The sequence below is a fragment of the Capra hircus genome (genome assembly GCF_001704415.2).
Source record: "Capra hircus breed San Clemente chromosome X unlocalized genomic scaffold, ASM170441v1, whole genome shotgun sequence".
Lineage (NCBI taxonomy): Eukaryota > Metazoa > Chordata > Mammalia > Artiodactyla > Bovidae > Capra > Capra hircus.
The window spans coordinates 48,335,919-48,361,037 of NW_017189516.1; the positions used below are offsets into that span (position 1 = coordinate 48,335,919).

Genomic DNA, 25,119 nt, shown 5'->3' on the forward strand with positions numbered 1-25,119 from the left:
TTAGTAGTCAGTAGAATAAAGCAAGGTTATGACCTACTAGAGGGGGAGACTCACAATGATTTGGCATCAGGGACAACTGCAAGGAGGTGGTAGGAATGGAATGATTTAAACAGAGGCTCAGAGATAATTTCTGAGTGTAGGGGTTGTCCAGCGCATCATTAGTGGACCAGCCTGCTGAGACCAAAGAGTTCTTCTAGGGCAATACTTCTTAGACTTTCAGGGCAGAGCAAAACAAGATCCTACAGCCCACCCCCATCATCTCTTCTCTTTTTCCAGCAATTAAAGAAATCAGTGATAACAAAGAATTAGAGAGGAACAAAATAAGTATCAAAGTAGTGGCAATGTAGCAATTAGGAGAAGAATGATTAACAAAGATAAACCCTAAGAAGAGTTCTACAATTATGTTAATGAACATGAAGATAGCAGCAATTGAAAGCCCTGGGAGCCATGAAGCACTAGAAAGAAATTGTCCTTCTGAAGTGGCAGGAACTCCTCTTTTCTGTGTTGGACATTGCAGCACGGCCATGTGCTGTGTGACAGCCAGATTTGATGACAGCAGACAAAACCAGGGTTTTAGAAAAATGCAAAATTTTAGTGATTCTTAATAACCCGCTTAGCTTTTGGCCATGTATATAGAAAGTCTATGAAATGAATCTCCATTTTCCTGTAAGAACTGAGGGGAAGAAAGAAAGAAAGTGAAGTCACTCAGTCATATCCAACTCTTTGCGACCCCATGGACTGTAGCCTGCTAGGCTCCTCCATCCAGGGGATTCTCCAGGCAAGAATATTGGAGTGGGTTGCCATGCCCTTCTCCAGGGCATCTTCCTGACCCAGGGATTGAACCCTGGTCTCCCACACTGGAGGCAGACTCTTTACCATCTGAGCTACCAAGGAAGTTGGCCTGAACTGAGGGAAGCACTTGCATTTGGGAATCAGAGTCTTTTAAAGTCACCCAGTGGGCATTGGACCATACTTTAAGAAACATTGCTGTAGGGCAGTAAGTGAGAGTGAATTGGAATGATCTGTAACTCCTGCACACCCATATGCAGCCCCCTGGTGTCAAGTTAGTCTCTATCCTGTACCCAACATTAACCAACCAGCCTTGATTCTAGAGTTTGCAGTTTTGAAAAGAGCCATTATCATGTCCTGTTGGGGAGGCATGCCTTCTCCATCAAGCACTTTGTGGCAACTCTGGCATCACCTGTTTATGCTGTCACAATCATTATCAAACTATTCATTTTATTTTTTAAAATCTCCTTATCATGCTAGGATATAGCTTTTCAAAGGCCGGGGAACACTGGGTACATCTTGAGCACACATGCCTCATTACTGGTGCCCTGACCACAGCAAGTCTGTAGAAATGTGTTCTTACAGACTTTCCAGGTTCGTGCACTCTCTGGGAGATTACTACCTAAAAGCAATCTTGAGCACACATGCCTCATTATTGGTGCCCTAACCACAGCAAGTCTGTAGAAATGTGTTCTTACAGACTTTCCAGGTTCGTGCACTCTCTGGGAGATTACTACCTAAAAGCAAGACTAACTTTTCTGTCAAGGACTGAAGGTAACATTGTTGGCCACAATCAGTAAAGGTCTCAGAAATTTGACTTTAATTTATTGATTATAATTTTATTCCTCTGGGAAACTGAAAACAATTGGGAAAAATGTAAAGATTGGCTCATTTTCCTCAAAGGGGGAGAAAAATATGTAAATCCAGAAGAAAATCATTTAATTTTCAAGAGTTCTTTGGATTTATTTTTCAAAGAACATCTATGTCCAGATAAGACATATTCACCAACCAGTCATCCGGAAAGATGCCATCTCTGCTCGAGAACATAAGGCGTTCATTACTCCTAAATGTTAAGCATTACATATCACAGTTATTCTTGCTGATTCAAAGGCTCATTCTGAGAGTGTTGGCAGAAGGGCAAATTGATGTACTCAGACACTTGGTGAAGTGTGTTTAGTACCTGACAACAGACCCACAAAATACGTGTAACAAAAACTAACAGAATTGAAGGGAGAAATAGACAACTGAACAATAACAGCAGGCAACTTCAGTACTCCACTTTCAACAATGGATAGAACAATTAGACAGAAGATCAACAAGAAAATTGTCTCAGTTTGTTTGGGCTGGTATATAAGAAGACCATAGACTGGGTGCTTTATAAACAATAGAGATTCATTTCTCACAGTTCTAGAGAGTGGGAAGTCCAAGATCAAGGCACTAGCAGATTTGGTATCTGGTGAGAACTTGCTTCCTGTTTCATAGACGGCCATCTCCCTGTGTTCTCACACAGCTGAAGGGGCAAGGAAGCTTTCTGCGGTTTCCTTCATAAGGGCACTAATTCCATTCATGAGGGCTCCACCCTCATGACTTTTTCACCTCCCAAAGTCCCCACCTCCTAATATCATACAGTGGATTACGCTTCAAAATATGAGTTTGGGGCAAGAGGACACAGACATTCAGTCTATAGCAGAAACAGAAAATGTGAGTAATGCTATAAGCTAACTAGTGGAACACTCCCCTCAACAACATCGGAGTACATATTCTTTTTAGGCACACATATGGCATAATGTCCAAGGCTTGTTTCATGTTAGGCTGTAAAACAACTCTTAATTTGAAAGGACTGAGATCATGGGAAATATGTTCTCAGACTACAGTGGAATGAAATTAGAAGTCAATAACAGAAGGAAATTTGGGACATTCACAAGGTGTGCAACTTAAACAACACACTCTTAAATAACCAATGAGTCAAAGAAGACATCACAAGAGAAATTAGAAAACACTTTGAGACAATTGAAAATGAAAATAATAGACACCGGACTGTGGCATGCAGCAAAAGCAGTGTTTAGAGGAAACTAATAGCTGTTCAAATCAGTTCAGTCGCTCAGTCGTGTCTGACTCTTTGTGACCCCATGGACTGCAGCACGCCAGGCCTCCCTGTCCATCACCAACTCCTGGAGTATACCCAAACTCATGTCCATTGAGTCGGTGATGCTATCTAACCATCTCATCCTCTGTCGTCCCCTTCTCCTCTTGCCTTCAATCTTTCCCAACATCAGGGTCTTTTCAAATGAGTCAGCTCTTCGCATCAGAGCTATTACATTTAATAGCTGTAAATATCTATATTAAAAAAAGAACAAAGATCTCAAATTAATTACCAGCCAGTCAAATCAATACCAGTAGCTCCATATTTGGGAACCATACCCCATATCTACATAAATGGCAGATGATTCAACTGATGTCTGAATGGAAATATCAGCCATTTCAAATGATAAAATGTAATACGTTTAAAAAATCTATTTGTATAAACACTGTCACAACATAATAGAAGCTTGGAAATAAAAAGTACTAACCTATAAAATTATCATTCAGCATAGTACTCATGTTGATATCTTCCCTTCCAGTTTTCCCCCTGGGTTTACATAGGAGATACACTATAACTAAAGCTGCTAACAATAAGGGATTTGCAGTAACTACCTTCTACCTTTGGAACTTTGAGCTCTGTGTCTCTATTTCCTGGTTTCATAAAAAGCAGAAAATGGTATCTTTCTCATAGGGTTTAGGATTAGGGAGACGTGAAGGATTTTAGGAAGATGTATTTTTAAAAAGCATATCCAGGCACAGCAACTGGGATGGGGTAATTATACACAAATGGGAACTAGTTTTCCTTCATTTTTTTTTCTCAAATAGCATCATTCATAGCACATGTATGGTTTTGAATCTTTTTCCACTTCACATTTTCTCATAAGAATGTTTTTCCAGTTTTACTGAGAAAAAATCGACATACATCACTGGCCAAGTTTAAGGCATACAGCTTGATGGTTTGATTTACATATATTGCGAAATGACTATAGAAATAGGCTCAGCTCACATTATCTCATACAGATATAATGAGAAGAAAGAAGACAAGAAAAAACACATTTTTTCTCCTTGTGATGAGACCTCACAGTTTACTCTCTTAATAACTGTTAATTATTGTCATCAGGTTGTTCGTTATATCTCTAGTATTTATTGGGTTGTCTGGGTTTTTTCATAGGATGTTACAGAAAAATCCGAACGAAAATTTTGGCCAGCCCAAATTGATCTTATAGCTGATAATTTGTACCTTTGGCCACCTTCCTCTTATTATTCCTCCCACCTTTTGCCTCTGGTAACAACATGTCTGACCTATTTTTCTATGAGAGTGTATGTTTTAGGTTCTACATATAAGTGAGATTGTATAGTATCTGTCTTTCTCTATCATAAAAATGTTTTATGCTGCTTGTAGCTTTTGGAATTAAGATGATTTATTTTTCATAGTCTGACTTAATCATGGTTTCATAACCTTTTCCCTCTGCCAGAAGACAGAGGACTGATTTATTGTTTTACATAGAATGAAACTTAAAAACAAAAACAAACCTAACAACTTCTCTAAATGTCTTCTCTGTGGTTTGCTGGGAATTTTTTGTCCTCAATTTTGAAATGTTCCCTGCTTTGACCCAATTATAGATGCTCTATTCACTTTGTTTGAAGGAAATGGTTTTATGCTGAGATTTTTCACTCTCTAGTAGAGCCACATTTCTTTTGATTTGTGATGCTCTTTTTTTTTCCCTGTTCCCCAATTGCTTAGGATAAAGATGAGTTTGCAATGGTTCTGAACTGCAAGGTTTTATTCATTTGTTAACCTGCCTGGTGAAGCTTTTGTTCTAGGCCCTGGTTACAGCCTGTGTGGGTGTAAAGTACTCTTGAAGGTGAATGTGAGGAGTCTTTGAGCTGATGGTGACAGTTGCTTTAAGAGGCTCTCTACAGCAAACACACAGAAGCTACCTGGATGGTTTCTATTAAAACAGAGATCTGGAAGGCCTAATGTGTGGATTCTCAGGAGGGATTTGGAACTGGTGAAAGCAGATCTGAGCCCCGAGAAGGGCACATCTGCTCTGGCCAGCTCGCTAGAAGGCAGAGGTGACTCAGGACCCAATTTTGTAGACCCTTGTAATCTGGCATGTAGATTTCCTTGGGCTAAAGGGCAGTTACCACTGGCACTTGCCCTGTTCTCAGTGCAATGGAACTCATTACTCTATCTCCAGTGGTTCTGAGGATAGAGGGCAGCATCTAGAGATAGTCTGATTGGTCACAAATTCAGAGGGGTATGGGGTGCCACTGTCATCTAGTGGGGACATGCCAGGGATGTTGGTCAATGTCCCACAATGCTCAGGACAGTCCCGCTCCCCAACAAAGTATTATCCAATCTTCAACGTTAGTTGCGCTGAGTGTAAGTAACCCTGATTGATCTACTTCGAAGACTGACGTTAGGACCATCTTGCAAACATTCTTTCCCAAGCAGTCAATGCAATGCATTTTACAGAAATGAAAACATTAATAAAAAGAGAATAGTAATTAATGGCCCAATATTTATAATCAACTCACATTAATCAGAGACTTAGGAATCGAGCACTCTTAAATATGATTCTTTTGTTAACTGATAAACTAAGCATATTTATGGTATACATGGCATACCTGAATTACAGTATTTGGCCTTAAACATGACCATTTTTGACAGGTTACTTTTCCCTCTCAGATGTATCAGAAAGCAGTAGGCTATCTCAGCAGCTCATCAAGTCTTTTAAAATATGAATGTTAGGCATTAAGCATTAACATCCATGTTAATGGATCAGCACTAACATCCATGCCATCATTTTTACTGTCATCATTACATTTACTATATACTCGTGATATGCCTGACGTGTGTACTTCACATACGTGATTTCATTTACTCCTTGTGCTGACTATGCAGACTATATGCTGTGATGCCCGTTTCATTTATGTTGGGGGAAGAAGGCTGTGATAGTTTGTGTAACTTGACTAAAGTCATACAGCTTGTAAGTCACAGAGGTCAGATATCACACTCCATAGCCAGTTCTTTTAATCACTAGCACCCACTGCATTCTTTAAAAATGTTCTTTTAGTTATAGTCTTCTGGGTTTTGCCAATATTTCACTGTGTTAGGTTGCAGGAAAAACCAGCAAAGGCTTAAAAAGGCTGCAGAAACTGTCATCTACACAAAGAGGTGACATCACAACTTTGACATGTTGGTTTATTTATTCATTCATTTGTTTGCTTGTTCATCCATCCATTCATGCATGAATTCACTCAGTCAACAAGCATTTATTGAGCATAAAGCCTGCACCAGGCGCTGAGGATACCAGCTTTGGGGATTCAAATACGGATCAGGGAGTCTAGCCGGGGTCAGGTGAATGGGCAGAATATTGCCTGGAAGCATGAATCATTTGCTCTCTTTAAGGGTCATGGAAAACAGGAAGGGTTCCTTACTGTCTGTAAATATCAGAGCAAGAATGAGAGAAAGGCCAAGGAGGTGAAAGGAAAGGAAGGAAGGAGGGGAGGAGGACGGAGAGGGGCAGTAGGGGCCGTGCCTGGGAGGCCGTGGCCCTGGCCTGCTGCTGACAAAGCTGCGGCCGGTCCGAGGAAGGCCAGGCCTCTGCAGGGCCCGCCTTTGCTCCTGGGCTGAGCGAGGGCTTCGCAGGCATCTGTGTGTCATCAAGAGGCAGTCTCCTACCCATGAGGCCTTTTCTCTCTCATTCCTTCTCACGCTGTGTGCAGCCCACGCAGAAAACTGGGGAAGTGAATTCCGGGCTGTCTCATCAGGCTTGGCTGCATCGTGACAACGTTGCTCGCTTTAACTCCCCCGACACATCGTGGCATTTGAGAAGGAGAAGGAGTCACGACGAGACCCGCACATTTAACTTGTACTTAGCGCCACCTCTCCCTGCCCGGGGACCGATCAGTCCACACCCTCCGGTTTAGGGCTTTATGTGTAGGGCGAGGTGGTGGCTGCTTTAATCCCAGGCAGGGCAGTCAATTGGCTTCTCACCGAGGGACATTTCTATTAAGCTGCAGACAGGCTGGAGTCGCTTTTGACCAGGCAGGTGGCACAAAGGCAGCTCAGAACAATTTCATCTTGACTGCTGGGAAAACAGCAGAAAGCAAGCCTGTCTTATCACCCAGAAGTCACTGGAAGCCTCTAGAAAGGACAGTGGCACTTCTTTCCACCCCAGAAGACCTGCCCTGAAGTGTCAGAGGCACAACTGAATTCCTGAACACATAATATACATTTTTCTGCCTTGCTTTTGCCTGACCCCTGATTTTAGATACAAATGATAGGAATCATGGCTGCCCTTTCGTTCCGGAGGCAACAGATCCTGAAACCTTACCAAACAGGGTTATTCAATTCTGCATGTTCAAACATCCATTTATTCAGAGTAGACTGAGGTTGATTTTCATTTCTGAATCATCTATATATGGGCTACCTGGAATTTACTTTAGCCAAATTAACCTTTTTCTTCATAAAGCAAGTTAATACCATGAGCTGGATTTGAATGGGAGGGAAGGATTAAAGAACTGGAATGAATTCACTCCTTTAGTAAGTGAACATCCGGGCATCTACTATATGCCAGGCACTATGACACTAATGGTAGGTGATACAAGACAATGTCCCCTGAGGGACTCCCAGTCTAGTTGGGTACAATGTAAAAGTGGACTTTAGCACATAATGGCTGCAGCAGGAAGAAAGAAACAAGTTGTGGCTTTTGAATACAAGTGACAGATTCCAGACAGGATGTTAGAAAACAGATATTCTATTGAAAGAGGGTTGAAGAGCAGATGCTTTAGAGGTGCTGCAGGCACAGGTTCATGCCCTGGCTTTGCTATTCTCTTGGTCTGTGATTTGGCTCATCACGGTTTCTTTTTCTGAAAAATGAGAGTAATACCTATCTCATGGGGGCAAGTTTTCTCACCACCCTAAAGGTCACTGAGCAATGTTTGGAGACTTTTTTGGATGTCACAATACAGGGTGGGTACCATTGCCATCTAGTGGGTGGGGACCAGGGATGCCACCAAACATCCCCCCACAAGAAACTTCAGGAGTGTCGAGGCTGAGAGACACCAAGTTACACATATAGTGTGTACACAGTAGCAGCTATTATTATGATAGTGTGCTACCACGAGAAGGAATTTAAGACATTGAGCACTGGACGTGCTAGATAGAGTGGGACACATTTGCGCTTCACTTCCCGCTGTGTCACGTAGTAAGTCTGTGACCTTGGGCAAGTTCCTGACCATTCCGAGCCATGTCTATAAATAGGAATGATTATCTCAATCATGAGAGGCAAATAGAAAGAGAGTGAGTTGACTCAGATGGGGCACCCGGCACAAATCAGCATCCAGAAAGCGTCATTCCCTTTTTAGTCCCCACAAATTGCCCATGCCCTTTGCTCCCCCTCCCTTTCTTCCAAGGCCAAGTGTCAGTTGGTTGGTTTTTACATGAAATACTCTCTAAAGAGGAGTTCTGCATATTTTACCAGGGAATATGAAAAGGCTCACTGAAAAAGAAACCCCAGTAATTGTGACTAATCTGAGCTCGCCGAGGCCCTTGTAAGCCCCTGGGAGGACTTGTGTCTCTGACCTCCTGAGATGATCTCTAATCTGCAAGTACCATGTTTCTCCAGAAGGAGGCACTGCAGTCCCATTTTTCAAAACCTGCAGCAGCTGCTGTTTCCAAAGCCAGTAAAATTACACACATTTCACTTGAGCACTTTCATTTGATCTTTGGAGACTTCAAGGGATTTCCACACCTTCCTTGGCCACTTTTAACTACTAAATATGTCCAGTTTGCATTTCCGATCTTTCTCTGAAGAAAATCAGTTTAAGAAATATTTAGAGTCAAGCTGCCATTCTCTTACTATCAAGGGAAAGGGAAACAATGCATTTCAGACACCATTTTACTGAGCATTTTGAATGGGCTTAATGGCTAAAAACAGAGGCATCTCATCTTTTTAGTAATCTTTTGTACACAGACTGTATACTATTGAAGTCTGGTCCAGAAACTAAAACAAGATCCATGTTGATCTAAACATCCAGAAGCGGCCCTGTGTCTTCCCTAGGACATTCTCTCCTGGCTTATGCCCCATTCACATCCAGTCCCCTCCTCTTAGTATTCTCCAGGGGCGTTTTCTCCCTCTTTCTGATGATACTAAATTTGACAACTGAATCATTTCTGCTTTGCAACAAGAGTGAAACAGGCAGGCAGTCAGTACCAAATACAACTGCCACATAACATGGCAGTTTGGAGACTCTATGAAATGGCTACTTTAGGGGGTGTCAAGAACCAGGCAATGAGGAAATAAAGGCTCATTTGGAGTTTTATGGCAAGTTTTAAATCCCATCTTTTAACTGGAAGCTACTTGCAGTAGTAATATTAACAGGTTTTTGCACTTGATTTTAAAAAGTCCAGCCTACTTCTGTGTTTACTCTCTTCTGAGGCTCACAACAGTTCCATGAGACAGGCAGGGCAGGAGTTGAATTTGCAGTTCACTCTTACGTGACTTCCAGCTTCACTCAGGGTAGAAGACTGTGGGATGTGTATCATCAAGAGAGTTTGTTTTAAGACTAATTTTTGATTAAGTATAGTTAAGTCCATCTGTATCAATAGATATAAGTGGGTAACTTAATCCTAGCTCTCTTTCTCTGTCAGTGAGAAAAGCTCTGGGTATAGGCAGAACCATCATCTGTCCTGATCTGGTCCATTGCATAGGTTGAGACAGTACTTTTCATTTCAAATGTATCAAAAAGGTAGGACCACCATTCAGGGTGCAGCAGGTGCTGAGGGTGGGTGGGGTTAGTTACAACCCATGCAATGGGCCAGAACAGGACAGATGATGGCTCTGCCTATACCCAGAGGGACTTTTCTCACAGAGAAAGAGAGCTAGGATTAAGTTACCCACTTATATCTATAGATATATTTCAAAGGAAAAGTACTATCTCAATTTCCATTTTTGCTCACTGTTTTCTTGCTGCCTAATTCAAAAAAATACTGCATCATTTCCATATATATATATACACACACACACACAATGCACACACATGTATTTGATTCTGGAATTTGAAAATCAGGTTGGGATGTCTTAATTTAAGAAAGACCAGGTGGCAGATAAATGGACCCGGGGAAAACTTCTCTTTAAGATACACCCAGATCATCACCCTGAAGGTCAACTCTTCTGGAAAGCTCTCCATTGTCAGCAACAGCCAAGAAATGGCCTCCCAGATTCCTTACAGGATTATATACAACATTCACTGCTGGTTATCTGTCAGGGGACAGACAGCCTGGGAGTCATTCTGAGCCAAATCCAATCCAATTAAGGGCCAATTATAGACCTGCTTCCATTGCCAGGACTAGGCTCCACCACCAGCTGAGCTGGTCTTAGAGCCCCTGGTTGGCAGGGAATCCCAGTGCATGGGAAGAGCACATGGCCTGGATAAGACAAAACAGCTGATAATGCCCAGAGAACACAACAGATGGCATATGCAGCTGCATCAGAATGACCCCTGAACCACCTCACCATCTCACTGCAACTCCTTCATAACTAGCTGCAGACTCTGTTTTCTCCTGGGTGGTACCCTTCCTCACTAGGTGATGAAATCATAAAATGCCAAGAGGCGATGGGCAAGGCTTCAGTCCTGTACTCAGGGGCAACCTGCTGCAATCGTGCAATTTTGGCCACGGTGCTAACTAGAAATACAGTGCCTGGACACCCACATCACTGCGGACAACCTCACTGAACATGCAGGAGTTCAAATGCCAAGAAACTTGAGTTAGAAATTTGTGTTAGGTAAAAATAAAACTCTACTAAAAATCAAAACAACTGCGAATTTTGGTTGGCACCTCCAACTGACTGAGACCATTTCAGGTCCACATTCCAGCATCCACTAGTGTAGTTGTTTCTCCAGGCTGACGTTGTGTGTCTGATCTGCCAATCTGAGAAGCAAGCTCGTCCCTATGTTTAACTGAGATCTTGAGGAGAGTGGGGACCAGGCAGCACCAAGGACAGCATCCTGTGGGCTATGGCAACAGAAACTCTTCAGACCGGCCTAGAGCAGCGGTTCTCAAACTTTCTCAAACAGCAGCACCATCCGGAGGGCTTCCTGAAACTTAGAATGCTGGGCCCCACCTCCAGACTTTCTGATTCTATAGGTCTGGGGTGGGCCCGAGAATTTGTATTTCTAACACGTTCCCATGGGCTGCTGCTGCTGGTGGTCTGGGGGCCACACTTTGAGAACCACTGACCTAGAGCCCTCAGTCTAGATTGTTTAGGTCTGGACATTCCAAATCCCCTAACTATTCCATTATCTGGCCCACAGTTTTATAGCTAGTATCCAAAGGTATAGAAAGCAACTTGGCCACATTTCCTTGCTGAAATTCAGACAACATGATGCTTTGATGAAGCAACAGTCAGTAGTCCTTACAATAGTGCTTCCAAGGGTCAGGCACTGTCCCAAGTATTCTACCTCGTAATTCTTAAATGAGTTACTATACATAAGAGCTGCATTTTACAGGTGAGAAAACTTGAGGCACAGAGAAGCTACATAACTTGCCCAAGGTGGCACAGCATGTGCTGTGTAAAGTATGAGAGATAATCATAATATAACGCATGAAGAATTCTGCCAGTGCATCAACTTACCTACCAGTCACTTAATCTCACAGTTACAATATTCATTTCTGTAACTGTTAAGTTCTAGCCTTGCTATAGTCCAAGGGTTGGCAAACCAGGGTGCAGGGAACAAATAAAGCCCATTATCTGATTTTCAATTTAAACTTTTAATTGAGATAATTTTAGACTTGCATGCAGTTGTAACAAATAGTATAGAGATCTCTGGATGCGGTGATTGGCAAGAAATAAGAGGAGTCACTTTTCCAATCTCTATAGAAATATTTCTAAGGAAGGTTTTGCCAAATTTCAAGTATATGCAGAGACCAAAAAGCCAGGTAGGATCGTCTTCATTCAAGCATACTGTTATGGATGTCCAGGCAGCGGGAATAAAACACAGAAGATGTTCTAAATTTGAACATCTTTCAAGTCCAATAAAAAACAGGCCCAGGATCCCAGCTACCTGGCTGATTGATGGGCAGTTGTATAGCTTTTCTCAAATATTATGACATAAGAACTGAAGCCAGTCTCTGAACAATTGACTTATTTTTATTCTAGTTCCTTTAGTTTTGGGGTCAGGCAGCAGCAAGTTTCTGGGTACGGTTAGACCATCCTCAGTGCTGACTTCACACTAGGATCACCTGGACTTGCCTAAGCCCCTCCCCAAACAATAAGGGAGGGGTATGCTTCACAAGACCCCCAGGTGAGTCCAATGTGCAACTTGCGTCAGAAGGACTGGGTTAGAGAATGTTTCTCAGATCCTCCATGGACAAACCAAACTGAAATATTTCTTGTTTGGAAAAGTATTTCTTTTGTTCAACATGAAGATGGTTGCAATGAAAGTCTCTTAAATGTGAAAAACAGCCACACATTCTTTGAAAGCCATGCAGCATCTATATCCATTTATTCAGAGGGTGATCCATGGTGAGCCACACCTCTGTTTGGGATAGGACATGGGGAAGAGACCCTGAAGTATCCAGACTACCACATGAGTTCAGAACAATAGCCATGTTGGGTTTAGAAGGGGCTGAAGATACGGTGGTTCCCGCCAGTGAGGGTGCTATATGCCTTATTAGTGCTGGGTGTCTATTCCAAGATACACAGAGTCATATCCTCACAGGTAAGGGCGCCATCAATGTCTCTTAGTCTAACCAAGGTCCAGGCCAATGCAAAGGGCCTGCTTTCCAGATATGTCCCACGCCCTGGAGAGTCACTTGAGTTTAACCATTTACTCAGCAACTTTGAACCCCTCTCCCAATTCATCTCAGACTGAAAACTGCTAGGGGTGCTGTTTCCTCCAGTTGCACCCTTTGGAATGACTCATTAAGAGCAGAGCCCAAGTAAGTCCCCATTCCACTGAAGTTTGCTTTAACAAGTTCAGTGTCTAGATGTAAACACAATGTAAGTGGGGTATGTTTTTTGTATGATATGCTAAGGACTAATTGCTGCTTGCTGAACTATGGCACTGTAAGCTTTGGTTCAAGGCCAGCTGGCTGTGTTGGCCTCCTTCCACAAAGGGAAATCCTTGAGTTCATAGGATGGCAAGTCTCTAGAGACTGGCTCCTCACCTTTTTAGAAATGCCCAAAGCAATATGGTCTTATCCTGCAGCTAGGATCTGGTTTTTGAGATAAACAAAATGTCAACTTTGAGACTCCCATTAATAACCACTACTCACTGACATATAAAATAGAAGAGCTGGACTTGGCCCAAGGCAACTGTATTAGTTATATATTGCTGTATAACATGGAGAAGGAAATGGCAACCCACTCCAGTATTCTTGCCTAGAGAATCCTGTGGATGGAGGAGCCTGGTGGGCTGCTGTCCTTAGGGTCGCAAAGAGTCGGACACGACTGAAGAGACTTAGCATGCATGCATGCATTGGAGAAGGAAATGGCAACCCACTCCAGTATTCTTGCCTGGAGAATCCCAGGGACAGAGAAGCCTGGTGGGCTGCCATCTATGGGGTCGCACAGAGTCGGACACGACTGAAGTGACTTAGCAACAGCAGCAGCAGCAGCAGCTGTATAACAAATTACCCCAAACCCAGCAGCTTAAAGCAATAATACTATCTCAGAGTTTCTGCGGGTCAGGAGTTCACAAGTGGCTGAGCTGTGTGGTTCTGGCATCTCTGATGATGTTGCAGTCAAGATATTGGCTGGGACTGTAGTCATCTAAACCCTTGACTAAGATTAGAAGATCCTCTTTTAAGATGGTGTACTTCACCACTGGCTGATTGATGATGACAGTTATCAAGAGGTCTTGGTACACTGGGCTGCTTGAGTGCCTTCACAACATGGCAGCTGGCTTCCCTCAGACCCAGTGATCCAAAAGAGAGCAAGGTGGAAGCTGCAGTGATTTTTAAGACCCGGTCTTGGAAATCACACCCTGTCATTTCTGTAATATGCTACTGATTACACAAGTCAGCCCTACTCAGTGTTGGGCAAGGGTATATGAATACCAGGTGGCAAGACTCACTGGGGGTCACCTGGGAGGATGCCTATCCCAGCAACCTAACCCCTACCCCTCTTTTCTTTTTTTTGTCACATTTGACAGAACTGAGGTCTGGAGAAGTGAGTTTTTGCCCAGCGTCACATAGCTTTAACATCTCAGTGTTTGCTTTTCTTTCAACCCTACTGATCCCCATCATTCACAATTTCTTATATTTATTTAAAACACCAAATGTTGTTTATCTTTGGGGAGATTAGAAAGATTACTTCCAAATGTGAAGCCAGTTTCCCTGATGTTTTTAACAGCAGACACTTTCATAAACCAGACAACATACAAGCAAAGCACAAACTCTGAGCACTGGGGAAAGGTCATTAGGCAGGAGGCGCTCCAAATGGAGGGAGGAGAAAGCAGAAACTCTTAGGGAGGGCAAATTCAGAAGTAAGCTAAAAAGTCAAGGTTGAAGGGATAAATCAGCTTGTGTACTGCTCCCTCTCCTTGGTTTGTTCTCATATTGTGATCGTGTTCCTATTCTCTTTCGATTTGGGAGGGTGAAGACAAAAACAGGACAAAAGCAGAGAGTAACAGCAGAAATCAGACCGATGGAAGCGTGATCCTCCTTAGGAGCTACTGTCTCATTAATCCAAGATGAAAGGCAGTGATCAACCAGAGAAGACTCCCTAGAAGAAACACAGAATTTTTCTTCTGTAAAAATCAGTTTCTGAAAACACACACACACACACACACATTTTTAAGCACAAAACTCAGAATTGTGATAAATACTATCAGCTCCTTTGTTTTCAGGATCCTCTTTGAAACAGCCATCTTCTAAAAAGGACAGCAACCAGAAAGAAACTGCTTCTATAATCTCTCTCCCTTTTTGAACAGTTAAAAAACAACAAGGCCTGTCATCTCTGATCAACATAACTAGTCAGGAAACAGGACGACTTTCTCTCTGCCTGACCTGTTTTGTCTAATGGGGTCCACTCTTTCACCCTCTGACAAGCCACCTTTTCTTCTGTGGTGGCTTGTCATTTATAGCAGGGCTGTATTAATGGTTAAATCATTAGGAACAGGTCCGTTTCCCTCCCAAGGCTTATTTCCTGTTGAATAAATTAAGCCATGAGATCGGAAGACTGTCCATTTTTGCCTTATTGAAGCTCAGATTCTTCCTAGCCCGCAAACTACTGGGGATTGACAGGTGGGAGCCTGCCGGCAGTCTGGTCATTTGTGATTTGTCTCATATTTTGTTCTCTGAGTAAAGTGGGAGGCCCTTGGGAACCTTCCTAAGCCCCTGCTGGAGTCTGAGACTGGAGCGGAGATGCTTCAGTGGGTAGCCCTTGGGCCTTCGCTGGGCCACCTTTCTAAATCCTCAGGCAAGAGTCCTTGGGCAAGTGCTGTGAGTTTCTTAGATGTCTGACCCTTGTTGTTACCTTGAAAGGTTTGCGAACTCCATTTACCCACCATGCTTGTTGCCGCCATGCACGTGACCTCTCTGAGCAATCAGAGCATTAGTGGCCCACAGGTCTCAGAGTGACCTGTGCCTTTCATTCCCTAAAGCCTTTTCTCCCTGGTTTTTCATCACCAGAGCCCTGCAGCAAACAGCATTTTTTTAAAAAGTAAAAACACAAAAGTGATAAACAGGCCGTCCTGACAAACAGCCCTTAGTGGCTCCTCACCGCTCCCAGGGCCTGCACTAACTGACTCAGGCTCACCAGGTTCTCCCAACAGGCATTTCTGCCGCTCCCCCGCCCAGGGCATCCCTTGCTCCAAGCCAGCTCATGGAGGTGCCATGCTGAGTCTAGGCTTTTATATGTGCTCAGAGTATTATTTTCCAATTTCTCTCTCTTTCCCTTCGCATGAGCAGGCTAACTCTTACCCATCACTCAGGTCTCAGTTTAAATACGATTTGGGAAAAGCCTTTCCATTTTTGGGAAAAGCCTTTCCATAGCCCCTTAAACTGATAAAGCATCCACAGTTTTCTGTGTTGGTCCCGTCATGGCTGCACCCGTCACCATGGAGGAATGGATCGCCATCACTTACTTTATTGTCTGATTTTCCCTCTGGATGATCAGTGCCACGAAGGGGTATAACCCACCCATTGGTGTGTCCACAGTGCCAACCTAATACATTTTCTGGCATATAATGTAACCAAAATGAAACCAGGCATCTGGTTTCCAACTCTAAGACCGTTTAAGTACAGTCTCCTCCAAAAGAAACATCAATTGATCACAGAAAGTGGTCTCAAAAAGGAATGCAAACCTTCACCTAAGATTAACATTGTAAAGTGACCTAAAAATTCTTGACCCATTATTAGTCTATGATTCCTTCTCATTTATTCTTTCCTTAGAGTCCAGTTATCCACTGATTGCCCCGGTCCTTCTTTTTTCTGTAATTTCAACTCAGTTCACTGCTTCCAATACTCCTCTCCAACCATTTAGTCCCCCAGGGGCAAAATGCCATCCCTTTCACTGAGAACTACTGCTTAAGACCTTTGATTTTCAAAGTGTGCTCCATGGACCAACAGCAACAGCATCCCCTGTGAGGTTGCTAGAAATGGACAGCCCTTGGCCCCCACCCCAGGTTTCCTGAGTCAGAATCTGCAGCTTAACAGGATCCTCAAGTGCTTCCTCTGGACATTAAAGTCTGAGAAGTGCTTCTAGGCCAGCGGTTCTCAACCTTGGCTGCACATCAGAGGCCCAGGAGATCCCACCCCCAGAGATGCTGGTGTCATAGTTGTGGGGCAGCCTGGACCTCGGAATTTTTAATAACTCCCCAGGTGATTCCAATGTGCAGCCAAATTTGAGCTCCTGTTCTGGGGGATTTAAAGAAACTCACCCCTCCCCAACTTTGGGAGTGATTTACCAAAGCTTCTAAATAAGACCCTATATCTCCATGCTTTTCTTTTCATGAACATCCTTCTTTTTTTGACCTCTTGTCACTTTTAAGGTGATAAAATTAAGGACTTTTGATAATGGCTTCAAAAGGTAGGATTTGGCTATAACTTTAATGGTTGGAATGATTCAGGGTGGGGGAGGGAATGAAGGCATTAATTTAAGCTTGCTCGGAAAGCTTTTTAAAGAAGAGTCACCAAAACATCCCTCAAAGTCTTGCTAATTATTTTATTATTTATTATTATTTAAAAAAAAGTCTTGCTAATTAAAAAACAATTCTGTACTTGAAAAAGAAAACCCAAATAAATGGCAAACGCTATCAAGAAAACTGTTTCCCATGAAATGTACAATTGTATAAAGAGCCCATGCAAATTGGGAAGCAAAATATTAATACCTTAATAGATAAATAAAGGAACTGAACTCACAATTCACAAAAGCAGATGCAGAATTAATAGAGAAGCCATGAGAAAATGAGAACCTCATTAGTAATTAAAGGGATATTCAATGAAAAAAGTTACTTGTAATATTCACAAAAAGTAATGGGAAAATGACCATGAAACAGGGGCTTGTTCATTCCCTCAACAGATAGTCTTCTGTAGAGCAAGTGCTATGCCAGCCTAGATGATGAGGGTGTGGGCCTCAGTAAATGAAGAAAAGTTCCAGCCATTGTGGATTATTATGTCCTCCAACCCAATTAGACCCTGATGGAAGCCATCCTAAAGAGAATATGTGGCAAAAGTTTTGTTTACTTATGACAGCAAACTTCATTAAGAACCTAAGTGTCCAATAATAGGATTATGGTTAAGTCAGCTCTTGTATACCCACCTGATGGAATAGTATACATACTATCTGTGATGTGAAAGTGTCAGTCGCTCAGTCGTGTCAGACTCTTTGCGACCCCATGGACTGTAGCCTGCCAGGCTCCTCTCTCCATGGGATTCTCCAGGCAAGAATATTGGAATGGGGTGCCATTCCCTTCTCCAGGGGATCTTCCCAACCCAGGGATCAAACCTGCGTTTCCTGCATTGCAGGCAGATTCTTTAGTGTCTAAGCCACAGGGAAGCCACCATCTGTGATACAATGAATGATAAATAAAAAAAGAATACAAACAGTAGAAAACTGGACAAATGATTCAGTAATCAAATTCTGAAATGCTACATGATCTCTTCATACCCAATATACACAATATATATTTGTACATTTAAAGCTCCAAGGTGCCCTAACACTAAGAAAATGGTTTATCTGTGTTTGATCCAGTAATCTCAATTTTTCTGACCATGGAAAGTTTTTTCTCCCTTCCTTCCCTTTCTTTCAAAGGTGAAACTTGCTTTATTGTCTCTTGGAACTAATATTTCCCAAACAAATGAACAAAACCTTAATGATATACTAGCATATATGGTAGTATTTAAGAGCTATACAAAAATAAAAGCCATACATGGGCATATACATATGGAAAAAATTCATTAAGTTGTTCACTTGAGATTTGTGCATTTTACTCGATGAAAATATTAACACTACTAAATTCAGAGAAGGCAAAAATATTTTTAAAAATGAATATTAGGTATTCATTAGGACAAGTACTAGAATGTTCAGTCAAATTATTTTTACACCACAGGTACACTTATATATATCAGCTATTCATTTGTGGTGCCTCTAATACCATCAACATGTACAGACTGATTGTAGGGGCTAGGAGCTCCGGACAGCATTTAATCTGGGACCAGCCATTAACTAGCTATGTGACCTTGGACAAGTGATTCAAGCCCTCTGGAGTTTAATTTCCTAATTTCTAAAATGAGGAGGAATAAGAAAACTCAAGTTTCATCCATCTTTGAAAATAGGTTTACTATTTTGAAAGACTGCAAAGCTTTATAGCTATACCTTTGCTTGATGGTGTACCAATATCCAGGTTTTTAAATTTAATACTCAGACTATGGACCACTCACTACGATCGTTACTATAAAAACAAACAAAACAAACAAAATGTCAGTGAGCTCTAAGGGGATCTCCATGACAGTGTGCTTCCCAGGATGCTTTACTGGAGAGAGTGAGGGAGGCGTACATTTATTTCATATGTTCTGTTAACTTTATGTCAAGAAATTGCTTTTCCATTTGGATGTCCCAGGACCTCTGCCTGCCAGAGACCATGCCAGACAGTTCAAAGAGGATATTGGGTATTTCTGATGAAAGTGCCACTGTCCCTAGGTCTCAAATGGTCAGGCCTAAACAACATAGAAGGTTTTGCCATCTTTGGAAACTTGAGAACCTCTTAAGACAGCAATCTACTCGACTTTTTCATCACTTTGTCTTCCTCTGTGCATTACTGATCCCTGCTTTACTTGGAAGTCTTGGGCCAGTGTTTTTCCAGTAAAATCTGTGGCCCCTTTAGAAACAGGGAGGTCTGTGCTTTGACACATGGAGACACTGACCGCAAAGCCAGGAGCTACCAGTGGTAACTAGTCTTGGATTATGCCCCTGATTCCACAAAGATCTCTACCAACAAGTTCAATATCATCTCAGCTGCCAGTTCCTGACTTGATATCGAAGCCAACAAACTCTCAGTACAATAGGATTAAACAAACAAACAAACCTTTTTGAACTTATTTTTAATGAATTTGACCTGGACATGTAATTTGCCTTCTTAGCATCACTCAAATTCTTCACACCCAGCATGTAACACTGCTTGACTGGATTTTAGGTGTAGAATCATAACCCCCAAATCCCCAAATGTCCTGCTCTTTGTGTCTTTCTCATCCCCCCCCCCCGCTTTTTTTTTTACTAGTAATTAGTAGAAACATTTTAGTTTTTACTTTAGCCACCAAAGGCTTCATGATGTACCAAAGCCAATTGGCGTGGCTATTTTGCAGTTTAAGGAAAAAGTTTTTACCTAGAGTTTTGTTTCTTTTACTTTATGAATGGCTGGTGGAGATAAAGTTCTGGGTTTGGAGTGACCCTGGCGCAGTTTCACACAGTGTGCTTCCTTTGCCCCTGACCTTGGTGTGGAGCTGCACTAAGAGTTGTGTTTGTAGCTGGCACCACTTCATCTCTGTGTGGTCATGATGGTCACGTGGGGCAACGCACATGATGTGCTTTGTAAACTCTAGAGGACTCCACCAATGCCCTCTAACAAACTCCAAAGCTCCAACCAGCGTGCTCTGGGAGCCTGGTCGGCCACTCCATACGGAACTGGATGGAACACGAGGCATGGCCTCTCTCTCGATGACATTTGAGTGTCGCTGTGTTTATGGCTCTATGATTTAGCACCACGCAGGAGGAAGTTATCATTGCACCGCCCCCAGGTGTCTGGGTAAAGGACCAAATGCAGAGTAGTGTTGAGTGGACTCCATTTCCTAAATGATGTATGTGGGGCCGTGGCAAGTATGAGTAACACAGCTATAAATGGGTCATGGCAAGGCGTAAACATCACATGCCCTCAGCCTGGACTTAGGCTGACACATGGGAGCTGTCTGGGGTATCACCCCTGCCACAACCAAGGTGTGCCTTTTTCAGTGTGAACTTTTTTTGCTTAGGGTAGAAAAGGGATGCCGGGTAGCTGGAGAGTGACATTTCCCACAGGGTGCCTTGCATTCCCCATTGTTCTCACCCATGTCCCTGACAGGAGAACGGGACACAGGAGAATAGCTGACAGCTGTTGTCTAGGCGGCAAAGCAGTGTGGCCTGGGATACCGCCCAACACCCTTGCATTCCAGCACCCCGACAAACAAGTGTGCTTTACAGGAGGGGCAATTTTAGCTCTGGATCCCTTCCCATTGTTCTCAATTTTAAATGTGAGCCCTGACCCAGGTCTCTGAATTCTTGGATTCTGGTCACATAAAGGCATTCTGAGAACACTCAGAGTCTCACCAGGCCAAGGATGGAGACACTGGTCCTCTGGGGGCCCTGCACTCCTGGAAGGACCGTTGTGACCTTGGCCATCAGCAGTGTCCTGTGTCCAGGGCCGCTGGGCCCTCTCAGATTCTACTGGGGCCAGGGAAGGAGAGCAGAAGCTGAGGGAGGGCAGGGTGGTCTGCAGAATAACTCCGGTGACTCTTCTGCTCCATCCGCTGCCTCCTGCCAGCTCCTTCTACAGGGAAGATCCGGGCTCACTTTGTAGATGAGATGAGGTGACTGTCAAGTCAGTGATTCCTGCATCCCCTTATGAAGCAGTTTGCTTTTCTTAAATCTCAGTGGCCACGGTGGTCTGGGCAAACTGCGTCAAGGTTTCCTTATGTTTCCAAAACTGTCTTAAAGTCAGAGATGTCCACAAGCTGAACCCAGTCATGAGGGGCATCTTAGGGCTTTTAAGACAACAGGTGCTGAAGGGTCGCTGCAAATGGCTCATCCTCTATTTCTCAGGATAGCTATAATTCTAACCCCGTGAGACAGATGTGTGGGGGTCAAAGTCCATCTTAAGCCTGTCACAGAAATGGCTGCAGATGAGGCTTTATAGTCTGGACACTTGTTGGAGAGAAATGTCACCTCATAGAACAAGCTTCAGCGACAATTTGCTATGAATCATCACCCTTTCCATGCTGCTCAGAGAAGCTCGAGGGATGAATGCCTTGGTTTCAAGGGCAGCTTGTGATGGGCCTCTCCCTTGGCCAGAGAGACTGGCCATATGTCACCGAGCACAGTGGCCGCAGCAGCAACGTGGCTTGGGCACACACTGGCCCTGATGGAGCTGTGACTGGGGCCCAGGACAGATGTGCCAGCACAGTGGGGGCACAGTGCAGCCCGTCGGCACTGCTGGCGTCCTGCCTCTGCGGCCCCTCGCCCACTCCTGTGGCCTCACAAGCATTCCAATGCCACTTCTCCTGCTCCCAGCCCTCCAGCGCGCCAACTTGCTGGTCCCTAGGCTTCTGCTTTGTGTCAGGTGCCAGGAAAGGCAGGGGTGTGGAAAGACTTGTCCTTCAGAAGGTCACAGCCTACAGGACGGCTATGGCGGGAATGAGACGAGGGGAGAGAGAGGATGTATAGGCAGCTCATTGCAATGCAGCCTATGACGTGGAGAGCCATTCGGGAGTGGGGGGACTTCAGTTAAGAGTTATTAGCCACTTAACTTCAGTTAAGAGGGAGAGGCCTGAAGGCTTGAATCATGTTATGTGAGCAATAAGTGGCAACAAACCCATGCAGGGTGTGCAAGGGAGACCCAGACTGGCATGGGGGACCCCAGGTGACCCTGGGAAGCTGCTGGTCAACAAAGTGCATTTCAGCCAGGAAATCATGGACTGGGAAAGAGGAAGCATTTTGCTTTTTCCTGGTGAGTGACCTACACTGAAAACTGAGTTTATATGAAAAGGAAATAAATGCTATAATAAAAAATACAGGAGACAGTGGGAGTACCATTTTCAGTTCTGTAGTCAATGACGTGTTCTTACCTTCCCCTCCAGTTCAAGAACCATCCAAACCTTCCCTTTAAGGGAGTGAAAGGGGCCCAGAGCCAGGACACTGGAATTCAAATCCCAGCTTTTCTCTTTAACAGCTATGAGACTTTGAGCTACTCATTTGGCGCTTTGAACTTCTAGGTGTTTCATCCCAACAATGAGTATAATACAACCTGCATCACGGCCACACTACATAAATGTTAAAATGATGCCACGGGCTGTGTCATCTCTACAGAAATACACAGGAAAGCAAAGCTTTCTAAAAGACCTCTGCTGCAGAATTCTCCTTGGGGTTCACTGGCCACAGCTGGGTGCCACAGCTGCCCCAAGCTATAAGAGAGACCGAGAAAGGGAGTATTTGGCCACCAGTCTTTGTAACAGGGAAAAGCAAAGGAGAAGGGGATTGTGAATGGACAAGGAGAGAGCCAAGCCATAGTGACTGCCACAGCAGGTGTAGTAGGGGCGGGGTGACCCTCCTACAGCCACTGGCAAAAAAAAAAAAAAAAAAAAACTAGAATAAAACTATATTCTATTTCTTAGAAAAGATTCAGCCTATCCATGTAAGTGAAACATGCAAGAAATGGCAGCAAAGAATAATGGAAAACAAAGGGGTGAATAATGTTCAACCATCCTGGCACTGCAAGTGCCTTTAAGAGAAAGGGCATTGTTTCAGTTAGCTATGGCTGCATCACCAACCATCTCTGAATCTAATGGCTTAAACCAGAGGTCCCCCACCTTTCTGGCACCACGGACCAGTTTCGTGGAAGAGAGTTTTTCCACAGATCAGGGGTGCGGAGAAGGTTTGGGGATGATTCACGTGCATTACATTGATTGTGCACTTTATTTCAATTATTATTGCATCAGCTCCACCTCAGGCTCATCAGGCATTAAATCCTGGGGGTTGGGGACCCCTGGCCTAAAACAAAAGCATTTATTACTCTGGCTCATGTGTCTGTGGCTCAGCTGACCTAGGCTGGGTATCGGAGTGAGCTGAGGGCTGTGCTCATGTTGCCCATCTTTCACTAGGGACCAGCAGGGGGCCTGGGCACACCCTCCTGGTGGCAATGGCAGATGTGCAAGAGAGCAAATCAAAACATGTGATCCCTCTCAAGAAGCAGGCTCAGAACCAGCACACTTCTGTGTCATTCTCTTGACTGAAGCAAGTCACGTGGCCAAGCTCAGGCATGAGGAATCCCATCCTTCTCACGATGATAGGAAACTAAAAAGTTACAGGACAATGAGGATGGATCTAATGTCGACTTTATACTCTAGAGCTTCAGAAGGAAGTCATCTTCATTTAGTTTGGAATCACTCAGATCCCTAGAGCCAGAACTGATGGTCACCGCTTCTATTCATAGTTCACTTTACCTTCATGGACTCAAGAGGTAAAGTTTTCAAGCGAAAATGAGGTTTTCAATTTTGACCTGTCCCTATCATATTGATTTACAAGCTGTCCCTAAAAATATCTCATGGGCACTAATAGGTCCTTTGCTTTTTCCTTTGCAGGCTTGATGTGAAGAATTGAGTAAGAGAATGGATTCAAACAAAAATGGCTCACTAAAAAGTTTTATATATTTGTATGAAGATTCTGTACCTCCTGAATGCCTAAGACTCTAGCAGAAATGTCCTGTTTGTACATATATATCTCTTCCTTCTAGTCGGCTGCACTACTTACTTTATTTTCACGTTTGGCAACTTGCAGAGCAAATCAGCTCCAGAATTCACCACTTGGAGGGTGTGGTTTTGAGAAGGGATATGATTTTATGGAGAAGGATACAGTGATATGCATAACACTGATTTTGATGGAAAGTTCTCTAAGCTACTTCCCACACTATTTTGGTCAATATTTGGAATGTATTTGAGTTCTTCACCTTCTAAATTATGTCAATAAACTTTTTATGAGTTCAAATAAATATTTGAGTAAATGTAACATGTGACTCTAGACTACATTAATTTTCCTATGTTCAGATAGCTACATATTCCCCAACATGGAGAGAAACCAGATGTGAGCACCAATCAAATCCCACACCGCCTAAATGGGAGCTTCTTATTCTGAATTACTGGGTACCACAGGTAAAACTATGGCTGACTGATCATTGCAAAAGAAGTTAAATATTGCCTGAGGAACTGGGCATCGCTGACATTCCTGCTTCAAGGACAACTTTTATGGTGAGTGTATTTTACCTCCATAGAAGATAAGAAATTCTCTTTGCCCAGATGGAGTAGAGTCCATTATAAGGCACAATAAAGTAAAGCTGAGAGATGAGAATGAAAGCGAGAGCCTGCTCATAACTTAGCTGTCCAAAGAAGATGAAATGAGTCTCCTGCTGCTAAGATGGAGTCTCTATGAAACAATCACAAACCAAGAAGAATCAGTCACGCCCTGCTAGCATCTGCTGAGCTTCTCAGCTATCCCTGTAACTTCACAGTACAAATGAGGACCACAGGGACCACGTCCTTGAGCTCACACTGTTTCAGAGATAAGTATGTCATCTACTCGGTATGCAGACACCCCAACACCATGACATTTTTCCTCGCTTCACTTCCTGCTCTTTAAAAAATGTTGGATGTCTTTTTAAACATTCCAACCATAAATTGGTCCTTAGCTTTTCTGTCTCATCAAGATTGGTTTCCAAAAGCAGGACTACCATTGCACCCACGTGACTGGCTGCAGATTAAGGCGGTGCATGATGAGTTTAGGTTTTCCTGAAGGGGTGCCCATCTATCTGGTCGTAGGTCCCAGATATCTCACTGGCCTGTGGCTTAGTCTGATGATCTAAATTTACTGTAGTCATACAGGGCGGGGAATATCAAGCAGAACAAAATACACCAGCTCATCATCTGCAGAACATTTCACACCTTCCTAATCAGGATAGTTGGGTAGAGTTACAAACTGTATCTCAGTTTTCCCT

At 43.3% G+C, this 25,119-nt stretch overlaps 1 protein-coding gene across 3 annotated transcripts in view; it reads left to right on the forward strand.

Moving 5' to 3' along the window:
- The window catches only part of SMPX (small muscle protein, X-linked), a 49,982-nt gene extending 25,845 nt beyond the window's left edge, over positions 1-24,137 (forward strand). The window contains exon 5 of one of the 3 annotated variants that reach the window (XM_005701002.3): positions 23,714-24,137. The gene's annotated coding sequence lies outside the window, so the exon portion shown is untranslated. Of the gene's footprint in view, positions 1-14,479; positions 15,000-23,713 lie in introns of those variants that run through there. The other 2 variants (XM_013976651.2, XM_018044023.1) reach the window with 2 other exon arrangements.
- The last annotated feature ends 982 nt before the right edge of the window (positions 24,138-25,119 follow it).